The sequence below is a fragment of the Zalophus californianus genome, chromosome 4 (genome assembly GCF_009762305.2).
Source record: "Zalophus californianus isolate mZalCal1 chromosome 4, mZalCal1.pri.v2, whole genome shotgun sequence".
Taxonomy (NCBI): Eukaryota; Metazoa; Chordata; class Mammalia; order Carnivora; family Otariidae; genus Zalophus; species Zalophus californianus.
In genome coordinates this window covers 23,182,948-23,194,655 of record NC_045598.1, presented here as the reverse complement: position 1 = coordinate 23,194,655, position 11,708 = coordinate 23,182,948, and positions in this window count along the sequence as shown.

Here is an 11,708-nt window from a genome sequence, read left to right as displayed (position 1 = left end):
TGCTGATGAAGTCCCCCGGATCCGCTGACCGGGGTCGGCTGCACCCCCCTGCACGGTCACGTTCCTCTGTCCCCCCTTTGTAAGGAGAAAGCATTTTCGCGGGGAGGGACTTTGAGATGATGTAAATTGCCCATTCCTCATCAAACTTTTAATTCATTTGCTCATTTATTCATGTCAGTGTGGACTTAACGGTTTCCGGTTGTGTTCAGGGCACGGCAGTGTGTTACTAACATTTTTATTTTGCTGCTCCAAAGGGGCTGGGGAGGCCCTTCATGCTGCCCCCTGTGTCCCTGTCCTTCTTGAATACTTCCTCACTTCCTGGCACCAAAAGACATCCTGTTATCTCGTCCTGTCCCTGGCCCAGCTCTGGAATCAGCCATTTCTTCAAGGAAGGGTTTCAATTTTAAGTTTGCCGTGCGATTCCCACACGAGGTAGAACATACAGTGCGTGCAGGCTCCCATATTAGATGTGTGCTTAGAGAGTTTATTTATGAAACACAACATAAAAAAAAAAATCCCAGATGTTTTATAACTGTGTTTGGGCAACTCTTATTTTTTTAAAAACACACTAGAAGCTTTCAAAGCTGGGTGGGTGGGGGTCATGGGACCGTGCCCTGGGCCTCTCGTGGGCTCTGCTTCGCCTCCCGGCCTATGGGGCCCTTGTCCTCCACCTGGCCCCTCCTGCCCTGGCCAGCACAGCTGAAGCCCAGAGGGGCGCGGGCGAGGCCGGGGGTCCCGCCAGAGCAAACACAATCCCTGCACGCGGCCAAAGGAAACAGCCCTGGGTCAATAGTAGCTCGTGCGGAACAGGCCCGGGGAACGTGCCGTTTGTCCCCTGTGGTCCCCGGGCGGGAGGAGGAGAGGTGGACTCAGGTGCTCCCAGGAGCCCTTGATGTCATTGGGCCAAACTCCTTCTATGTGGCTGGGGCAGCTGAGGCCCAGAGGGGGCCGGGACTTGCCTTGGGTCACAGTGTGAGCTGCAGGACCAGCCATCAGAAGAACATTCATTTCTCCCTGCTTCTCCTTTGGGGGTTTCTGCTTCTCCTCCTGGGGCTTCCGGGAGGCGGCAGAAGGGAGGTTAGCGAGCACGGGAGTGGGAGTTAGGAATCCTGAGTTCTAGGCCATTCCACCGTGGGGCTCCGGGATGTCACGGCCGCCCTCCGGGACTCCTTCCCTTTTCCCCGACACACCCCTCCTCCCCCAGCGCACTGTCCACTCTGAGCTTCAGTGCCTCCAGCCCACGATGTCAGGTCCTCCAACTCAGGTAGCCAGGGGCCAGGTGCAGGTGAGAGCGTGGTTCGGCCTCCGCAAGGCGCAGGGCGCAGGGTGGGGTGAGGGCCGTGAGCTGGGCAGGTGTGTGCCCCGCTCCAAAGCACCCACAGCGAGAGACAGCAGAAAGCGCCGGGTTTGCTGGCCCCCCGATTTTTTTTCCTGAGTAGCTGGCTTGAGGCAGAAGGACGGACCCCTGCTTTCTCTCCCTGTCAAATGACCCCAGTGGAGACGGAGGCCTGGCCAGGGCTGTGGCATCCAGGCCCAGGGAAACCCCACCGTGGGCTCTGCAAGCCTCAGCTGACACGTGGGCCGAGAAGCAGGGAGTGGGCTGGGCCTGGGAGTGACGTGGTCCCTGTTCCAGCCTTTGTGAGGGGCCAGCTGTGGGGCTGTGCACGTGGCCCGCTCACCTCCTGCCTCATCTGTAGGCCCTCGGCCTCCTATGTCCCAGCTCCAGCCACTTCCCCCACCCACCCCCTCCTGCCCCGAAGGAGAGCCACGGACTGCCAACCACTGTCCACACCCTGGCCCAGGCTCCCTGATCCCCCCCCAGCCCTCAAAGAAGCCAAGAACAAGCTTCTCCTCATCCTAAGCCAGCATTTGAGCCCCAGCTCTCCCACGTACTGGCTGTAGGATCCTAGGCAAACTATTCAACCTCTCAAAGCCTCGGTTTTCTCATCTGTAAAATGGGAAACCAGCCTTGCTGGATCACTGGGTGGTCGTGAGGATTGGCCAAGTAAAGTAAGCCTGTGTGCTACAAAGCAGGGGCTCAGTACACACTCTCCCTCTCAAGCTTGGCTCCCAGGCTGCATCCAAGACTCAGGTCTCAGCGCCTCAGAGCCTGGCTGGAGGCCTGCCTCCTCCTGGAGGTCTTCCCTGATTGCCACAGCCCAGGCTGAACTCCAGCCTCCAGACTCAAAGAATAAATAGCTCAGCAGCGGGACAGAGATGAGGGGCAGGAAGGGAGCTTGGTGAGCATCTAAGAAAGGCTTCTCATCCTGACTCAGAGAGGAGGAGGCTGCACGGTGACCAGGAGCAGAGCTGGTTCTGGAGGGTTCCCGACTGTTCCTCCTCATGCAATCTCTCTGCTTAATGTCCTTCCACATGTAGCCACTGAATATCCATGAGGGAAGAATGTCTGATTTCATAGAATGAGGCACGGAAGAGTAAGTCAGGACACAAGGTGAGGAAAACAAAAGTGGCTTCCAGTACAGTGCTGTTCCCCGCACAACATGTGGCCTCCTGTGATCTGTACTCCTTCCCTTCCAGGCACCCAGGCAGCCTGTGGACACACATTATGGATACCCACTCTGGGCCTGGCCTCTCCCTTGCCTGGCTCAGACTCCACTCCAGACCAACACACAAACAGGAAGAAGAGACAGCATAATCAGGGCCTGAAAAATGGTACAAACCAGGACGCACAAGTAATTAAGAAAAGGAAGTGACACGAAAACAACAGCATGAAAGTACTAGAAAAAAAAAACAGGTAGGAATAATTTTATATAATCTGACATTTTAATAGATATGATAACTTAAAATATCAATACATTCAAGGATCCTTTAAAAATGGTGAAAAAACTCATTGGTAAGCCAAAAATGAACTGTGTGAAAGTCCTTGCAACTTACCTTACTGACAAAAGATTAACTTCCTTAATGTGTAAAGAGTACCTTCAAATCAATAAGAAACAGATCACCAACCAACAGAACAAAATGGGCAAAGGATCCAGACAGTTTATAGAAAAAGAAACACAAATGGCTCCTAAACACATGAAGATATTCTTAACTTATAAAATGAATTGACTGCAATGCAAGCCATTTTTTCATCTATCATACTGGTAAAGATTAAAAGTTTGATAACTCACCGTGTTGGTGAGGATGTGGGAAACGGGCACTCTTACATTGCTGGTGGGAGCATATGTTGGTACAACCTCCGTGAAGAGCAATTTGTCCATAATGGACGTTCGTACCCTTTAACTGAGTAATTCAACTTTTAGGGGCTTGTCTTACACATGTCCCCGAACATGTGAAATCGATGCATATACAATGATCTCTATTGTAGTAGGTATGTTACTATTTCTGGTAACGGTGTGCATGTGGATGTGCCTGTATACGCATAGTAATCTCTGGAAAAAAACACCAAAAACCGGGTCATAGTGTTGCCCCAGGGGAGGGTGATGGGGTAGCTGTTGGATGGGAGTGGGGTGGATCCTCATTTCTCACTTTATATTCTTCCATGTTCTTTAAATTTTATATCAAGTGCATTTGTTATCTATTCAAAATCAATGAAAAAAGTGAATGGCGGGGCACCTGGGTGGCTCAGTTGGTTGGGCATCCGACTCTTGGTTTTGGCTCAGGTCATGATCTCAGGGTCGTGAGATCGAGCCCCGCGTCAGGCTCCACACTCAGTGTGGGGAGTCTGCTTGGGGATTCTCTTCCTCTGCCCCTCCCCTGACTCACACAAACAATCTCTCTCTAAAACAAATACATTAAATCTTTAAAAAAAAGTGGGGGTGCTTGGGTGGCTGTTGGTTAAGCATCTGCCTTTGGCTCAGGTCATGATCGCGGGGTCCTGGGATCGAGCCCCGCATCGGGCTCTCTGCTCAGCGGGGAGTCTGCTTCTCCCTCTGCCTGCCACCCTCCCTGCTTGTGCGTGCTCTCTCTCTCTCTGTCAAATAGATAAATAAAATCTTTAAAAAAAATAAAGAAAAATAAAAAAGTGGGGGTGCCTGGGTGGCTCAGTCAGTTAAGTGTCTGCCTTTGGCTCAGGTCGTGATCCCGGGGTCCTGGGATCGAACCCTGCGTCGGGCTCTGTGCTCAGCTGGGAGTCTGCTTGTCCCTTTCTCTGTCCCTCTGCCCCTCCCTTTGCTCATGCTCTCTCCCTCTCAAATAAATAAATGAAATCTTAAAGAAAAAAAAAAGTGAACGGCGAGGGTGTTCTTTTACCCATAGGGAGAAGGGCTAACAGGACAACCTTGGGCATTGTTCAGTGGGAAACGAAGAGGGGGAGAAGATGAAGAAGACCTGTACCCCGCATGTATCTTAACATTTCTTTTGAGTCCTGAGCAGCATCAGGAGGTCTCGTGGTGTGGTGGAAAGTATAAAGCATTTCAAGCCCAAACCTCAATTCTGAATGTACTCCCAGTGAAACAGTTCACAACTGGAATCCTCAGTTTCTTAGTCTGTAAAATGGGGACAAGAACAGCACGTTCACAGGGTTAGATGGGACGAGGCATGTGGAAGGCCAACCCTCCCGAGGTGCTCTGCCGAGTTGCCCGCTGCCATCCCTGGGAACCCCCTCGGGGGCAGAGCTCGGCCCCCTCCCCAACCCTCCCCAGCAGGAGCATACTGCCGAGCTGCTTAGCAAAGCAGGTGAGGGGTGGGGTGGAAAATGTCAACATCAGATTAGCCCCATGGGAAATAGCACACTTGTCCAACCACAAACACCCCCACGTTTCCCTCCAGTGTGGTGGGGTTTTAGGGGAATGGGGTGGAGCCGAGTTCAGTGAAACCAGTGACATCTTCAGTCTTGTATCCTCGAGCCCTCGTGGCCGAGGTATCTTTGGTGGGGGTGGGGACTGCGTGTGCAGGGGCTCTGGGCCTCATAGCTGCCCCACTCTGTAGGATCCGGAAGACCTCAGAGGAGGTCTTGGCTTTACTGCCGTGGGCACAGACAGAGTAACAGCCCCTGATTCGTGGCTGCCAAGGATGGGTCCTGCAGGCTCTGGGGAGCCACTGAAAGTTCTTGAGCCGGAGAGGGCTTGTTCAGAATCAGCCTTTAGGAAGTATGTCTGGCAGTGGGAAAGATGACGGGTTGCAGGAGGGATAGATGCCTCATAGAGGAGGGCGGGGGGGGGGGGGCTGGGGGCGGTGGAGGAACCGAGGGGGAGGGAGAAGGACAAGCAGACTCCATGTTGAGTGTGGAGCCCAATGCAGGGCTTGATCCTACTACCTGAGATCATGACGCGAGTCAAAACCAAGAGTCGGACGCTCATCTGACCAAGCCACCCAGGTGCCCCATTATCTTAATCTTTATAATAATTTTGCAAACCTACTGTACCCATTTTACAGATGAGAAAACCGAGAGAGCTAGTGAGCCTGGCCCCCTAGGCCACACAGCTTACTAGGGGCAAAGGTGAGGAGTGAACCGGGTTTGCCGCCTTCCAGGGTTTGTGGACTTCCCCTACACCTGACACCCCTCTAACTGAGGGGGCAGCTATTTTAAGACCACAGGTGCCATTTCGATTATGTCTTTTACTAAGAAATGGTATTGTTACCCGTCCCTGGGCTGCTCTTACTAATGTTGTGACTATTCCTGGCCTTTGCCTCCCCCAGTTGGGTTTTGGCCGGAGTCATGGGGGCTGCCATCTGTGGCCTGGTCTGGCCCAGGCTTGAGGCAGCCCTGAAGGGGCAGGAGGCCCCCACTCTGACTTTTATGAGTGGGGGCTGAGATCTAGCCGGCACCCTGTTCAAATGGCGGCCCCTGCTCCATCCCCAAGGCCTAGCTCGGTGCTCGGCAGATCGTAGAGGCTCAATGCCTGCTTGTTAAAACGAGTGATGGGGTCACCTGTCAGATTTGTGCACCCGCACTCGGACACCCGAGCAGACCCAGGTTCCCTTGGCCTTCAGGCCCGTGTGGCTGCAGCGACAGGGTCTGAACAGGGGCATCTTATTAGGAGCAGCCTCACAAGCCGGTGGGGGACTTCGGGCACCCGCGCAGAGTCTGTGGGAGGGGGTGCGGCCTTCGTGGCAAGCACGTGTCCTAAGTGGTCTCCTCATTTGTCCAGTGTCTTTAACTGTTGAAGAGTATGTACGTGTTCGTCTAAGAGGGAGTATTGGTCTTGTGAATGAGTGGATGACGGGACAGTTCTAAGAGGTGGTATTGCTAATAACAGGTCCAGCCCCTCAAGCCCCTGGGCCAAAGAAACACGTTCCCTGCGCCCAGAGCCTGCTCAGCCGCGGGACTCCTTCTCTGGCCCCTGGCCTCTCTCCACAGCTGGGTCCAGGGGAGGAGGTGGTGGTTGGGCCCTGGCTGTGGGAACAGGGAAAGGCAGAAGGATCTGGGCGGTGGGAGGGACACTGTATCCGCAGGGCTTGGTGATTGGGAGGAAGGGGAGGCCGGGGTGAGGAGACAGGAATGCTGGGCAGTGGGAGGCTGGAGGGGGCCCACGCTGTGCTTGAGGTATTCCGGAGTGTAAGGTAGACGCAGGGGTGTGTTGGGGTTGGTGGTGGTGAGGTCCGGCGGCTCACCTGGGCCGGCGACTACCCGAGGCTGGGGTCACCAGAGCAGGGTCGGTGACTGCAGAGTCCGGGGGGCCGCCGCATCATGGCCTGGCTTCCCAACTGCCCAGGGCCGGGCCCGGTGCCGACAGCCAGAGGCCCTGGCCACAATCGGCCTCTTCAGCCCGCAGTTGGCCAGGGACCGAGCTTTCAGCAGTTGGTTGAGATTTATCGGTGGTCCTTAAAGGGTGGCAGTCAGGAGTCCTGGGCCGGCCAGCCGGGGCCCCCCAGCTCTTTCCTCAGCGCCAAGGAACCTGAGGCCAGCCACAGCCCAGTCAGGCTCGAGGGCATCCAGGTGCTGGGTGCAGCTGCTGGGAGGAGGTGACCTGTCTGGCCCCGGGGCCTGGCCGAGGGACGCCAGGCCTCAGAGAGTATGGCTCTGGCCCCCAGCTCGATGTTACAGACAGTGAGATGGGTTCGAGTGCGTGGGGACCAGCCCAGGCCCCACAGTAAGTCTGTTCTCCAGGTGAGGCCGGAAGCCGGGCCAGTGCAGGCCGCAAGCCGGGCCAGTGCAGGCCGCAGAGCAAAGTGAGGATTATCCCTCGCTGATGTGGCCTTGTTTCCGTGGGTCCTTGTTACTGTCCCCCCACCAGAGTCTTCACTGCCTGAGAACAGGGACCCCGTCTGTCTCGTCCACTGTTGTGTCCCGAGCACCTAACACAAGCCTCTCGGTGAATGGACATTCACGGGTATTGAATGAGAAAGACCTGGGTAGGTAGGGTTTCCTTTTCTCATATGGCAAGGCGTCCAGAGGAAGAGGGTTCAGGGCTGGTGCAGAGGCTTTGTGATGCTATCAGGGCTCAGGGCTCTGTCTCTCTCCTCCTACATCTTTCGAATATGGCTTTTGTCCTCACGCTTCCAGAATAGCTGCTGCCCCTCTAGACATTGTACCTGCATCCCTGGCAGGAATCGAGGCGTTAAGACAGAGGGTAGAAGGGCAGGTACTTGTGGAATCTGTCCCTTCTTAATCAGGATAACCATAGATTTCCCGGAAGTCCCTCTGTAAGTACATTGGCCAGAACCATAAATAGTAGTTCTCTCTTTGCCTTTCTTTCTCTTTAAACCTCTTCCAGGTCCTCGGCCCTTAGCAGGACATGTCACTTTTGTTGTTTGGTTGTTGTTGTTTTTGTTTGATTAAGTAAAAATCCCCTGTCTGGGGGAAATGCCCCAGTGAGGTCATTCATTACTGGGGTATTAATGGCAGGTGTGAGACTTGAGCACCAACTTTTTAGGGGCCTGGATGAGGTGCTTTCCAAGGGCCTGGTCAACAGCTGGGAGGAGGGAGGTGCTGGGATTCGGCGGGCTGGTGCTGGTATGGCCCTCCGTCCTGCTCACAGCCAGTGCTGTCTCTGAGTGTGGCAACACCCCCCCTCCTCCGTGGAGCCCCCTGCCAGGGGCCTTCTGCCTGCACAGCCCGTGGCCGCTCCCCAGAGCAGTATAGGGTGTGATTAGGCCTCTGGGTGCAGCCTGTGACCTCTCATCTGCTTGGCTGAGAGCAGCCTCCTTGATGGGGTCGTGGCCAGACCCTCTTAGGGGCCCTGCCTGCCCATGGGATGACCTATTTGTCATGGGAGGGCCTGCTCTCCCCGCGCCCAGGCTTGCTGGCTGTCCTTGCCAGGATGACCCTCTGAGGTCCAGGCCTGGCTCCCTTCTGCAGGACAGGGGTGTCGGGGCGGTACCTTGAGGCTACATCTGCAGGCCCCACGGTCCCTGAGGAGCAGGCAGTGTTGTGGGGCCGGAGAGGGGAGAGAGTACTGGGTGGTTTCTCGTGTTTTCCAGGGCACTGACCTTGGCCCTACAGGTCCCAGCTCCAAATCTCAAAAATAGGAGTGAGGTGGTGAGGGCAGCCAGGAAGGAATTACAGGCTGGTGGTCGGGCAGGAAGCTTGACTCTAGGCTGCAGTGATCTGCAGAGGGCACCCGGAGCCCCCGGGGGAAGAGAGCCCCAGAGCGACCCCCTGTGGCTGCACCACACCTGTGCCTCCCCAACTGTCATCCCCAGGCAGGCAGGACCCATGTCCAGGTTTTGCTGCTGGCCATCTGTGTGTCCCGGGGCAGGCCCCTGACCTCTCGGGCCTGCCAGGGGCCAATTGACACCTCTTTGCCACCTTTCTCTCCAGGCTGGGGCTGGGAGAGGCTCAGCTGAGCTACAAGCGGGGCAAGGGGTTCAGCTAATGATGGGCGTAATCCAAGCAACCATCCCATCAACATAGCTCCTGCCGTTGAGTCGTTACTGGGAGCCGGGCCCTCCCAAGCACTTCAGGTTAATGGAAAGGACAAGACTCCCCAACTCTTTGTCTGAATACGAAACCCAGCAGAGTCCTGGCGGGTTTTATTTTTACCTCCAGGGACGTGGGGGAAGAGGGAAGTCCCAGTGATGTTCTTCTGGCTTCACAAAGAAAGCTCACAAGTAGCTCTACCTTTGAGGAAAGTGAGAAGTCCGTGGAAACATTCATAGAGCATGGCAGCAGATGGGAAGCAGGACAAGCAGCCGGAAGCTACAGACGCTTTCGGGACAAAAGGTGACCTCGGAGGAGATGGGAATCCTGGCAGACGCCCTTGTCAGAAGTGACGCTCAGGAGGATGGCTCGGCTGGGAGGTGCATCCCCGCCGGGCGGCCACTGTGGGAATGCGGAGCACGCCCTTCTCCTTATCTGGACTTTTGGAAAGTCTCCAGTTTGCAAGCTTGCCACCGGTTGACGAAGAGGTTAGAAAGAGGTCTGGAGAAGCCCAAAAGGAGTCGTTTGTCACGGAAAAGGGCAAAAGAAGAGTGAGGGGCAGAGGGAGGGTTGCCATCCCCACGGGCACGTCCTCAGGTCATCCTCACAGACAATGAGATGGGTATTATCATGGTCTGATAAGTGTCAGGAGGGAAACTGAGGCTCAGAGAAGTCCACGATGTGCCCAAGGTCTGCATCGAGGGGGGCCGGGGGCTGCACGTGTGAGGATGGGGATTGTGGCTTCCTCGGGGTGTCTGGGAGACCCAGGGTCCGGGGTGGGCCAGTATGCCTTCCTCCAGTATGTCGCTGCCGTAACAAATGACCGTAAGCTCGGTGGCCTGAACAACACAACTTTATCACCTGACTTCTGGAGTACAGAAGTCCGAAATGGCTCTCACTGGGCTAAAACCAGACAGAGGCCAGCATCAGGTGTCCGCAGGGGGCATCCTTTCATACAGGGAAAATCTGCTGCCTTTTCCAGCTTCTAGAAGCTGCCTGCTTTCCTTAGCTGTCTCCATCTTCAGAGCCAGCACGTTGGCATCTTCCAATCTCTATCTGACTCTAGTATTCCTGCCTCCCCCTTTCACTTATGATTACATTTTTGATGATGATTATGATTACATTTTGATGATTCCCTTTTGATTATATCGGGCCCTGAATATTCCTGGATATTCCAAGATCAGCTTCCTATTTCAAGATTCTTTTAATCATACCTGCAAAGTCCCTTCACCATGTCAGGTCACATAGATTCTCAAGTTCCGGGGATGGGGATGTGGTTCTTTTTATTCTGCTGACCTCAGTGGCCTTGGCCAAGGGGTCCGACATTTGGGGTCCAGTGCTCAGAAGGGCTGGAGGGGATACAAATAAAGAAGAATGCGCTTCCATCCCACAGGGAGCGACTGAACCTCCCCCTCCCACCCAGGGCCCCTCATGTGCTGGAGGCCAGCTACTCAGCGTGGAACTAAGGATCAATTAGAACTCCGTTGTTTCTGGGAGGGAGATGGTGGCCAGGACCCATGATCAGATGGATCAGGATTCAATTTCAGACTGTGCCTCTTCCCAACAGCCTGAGGGTGGGGGTGGGGGTGGGGAGCAGGCTGGTCTGGGAAGGGAGGAAACAAACAGACCTCATTTCATCCTCACCAAGGTGGAGCATCTGCCTCTGTTTTGCAGTTGTGGAAACCACAGCTCAGAGAGATCAAGCACCTTGTCTGAGATCACACAGCTCCCGTGAGCTTTCCCACGGACCCGAATTCCCAAACCAGTGGTGCCCACCCTGCTCCTTGGCTGTTTGCCCCATCTGCCTGCCTCCTGGCCTGCAGCTGGCTTGATATTTTTCTTTGAACCAACTTGCTTTTTTATTTAAATGCATCTGTTTTAAAAAAGAGACTTTATATTACTCTCATAAATGGAAAAATCACAAAATTCATGGGCTAGTTATGTATATTTTTATAATGCACATTAAAATGAATTTATCACCATAAAAATGAAAAGTGTTCTTCCATATACCATGTAAAATGGCCTCACATACCAGCAGTGGGTTCCGGCACCTGCTCTGGGAATTGGCTCTACACCTGCTCCAGTTTCACCAAACATAATGTTATGCATGGCTCTAATTTATTATGGTATTAAATCTTCAAGTGGTTTCCCAGCACCATTTCATCCAGACTCTCCAGCATGGCCTCAGGGCCCTTCTGGCTCCTGCATTCCTCATTTCCTGCCACTCTGGTCCTGCTGCTCTTGGGCAAAGCAGGACTTTTGTCACTGTGTTGGCTCCCTGGCCAGCAGGTGCCAAGATTTGAACCCTGACTGTGAGCATTAGAGCCCACCACGGGTGGGGCCAGGACTCTGTACCACCTTTCTGTGATGTCTGATCTCTGCAAGGCCTGTGATACAAATAAAAAGGCTGGAGAGTGAGGTGGGGGAAGGGATGGGCAGGGTCGCCCAGGCACCCAAGCTTGCAGAGCCCCCCTTGGTCTCATAGGCAAACAGAGAAAGGTTTGATCAAGTCCGCCAGCTGAGTGTTGGGGGTCCAATAGCACAATCCCTGCCCAGGGGGAGGAGCATAGAGACCTTTTATAATCTCTCCTGGGGCAGAAATGACGAGCAGCCGTAGTGGCCAATCCTGACATCATGTGGGGGTGGAACTTCAGGTTCCACGGTGTTCTCCCCCAGAAGCGGTACCTTGCAAGTGAGCTTGGCATCTGGACAGGGCCGACTTCTTGTAGGGATTTCCCAAGTGCCTCATATTCCCTTCCTTTACTGCCGTATGGATGATTTATCACCTGAGAAGGGAGCAGAGGTCCCAGTGTAGCTTGATAATAGTCATGCTTTATTAATTCCAACTTTTCCCAAGAGTGAGGGGGGAAAATCCCTGATTGCATGTGAGTCTCAGGGGGCCTGGAGGCCCCCATAAAGAGACACTTGACTGAGGGTTTCCCAG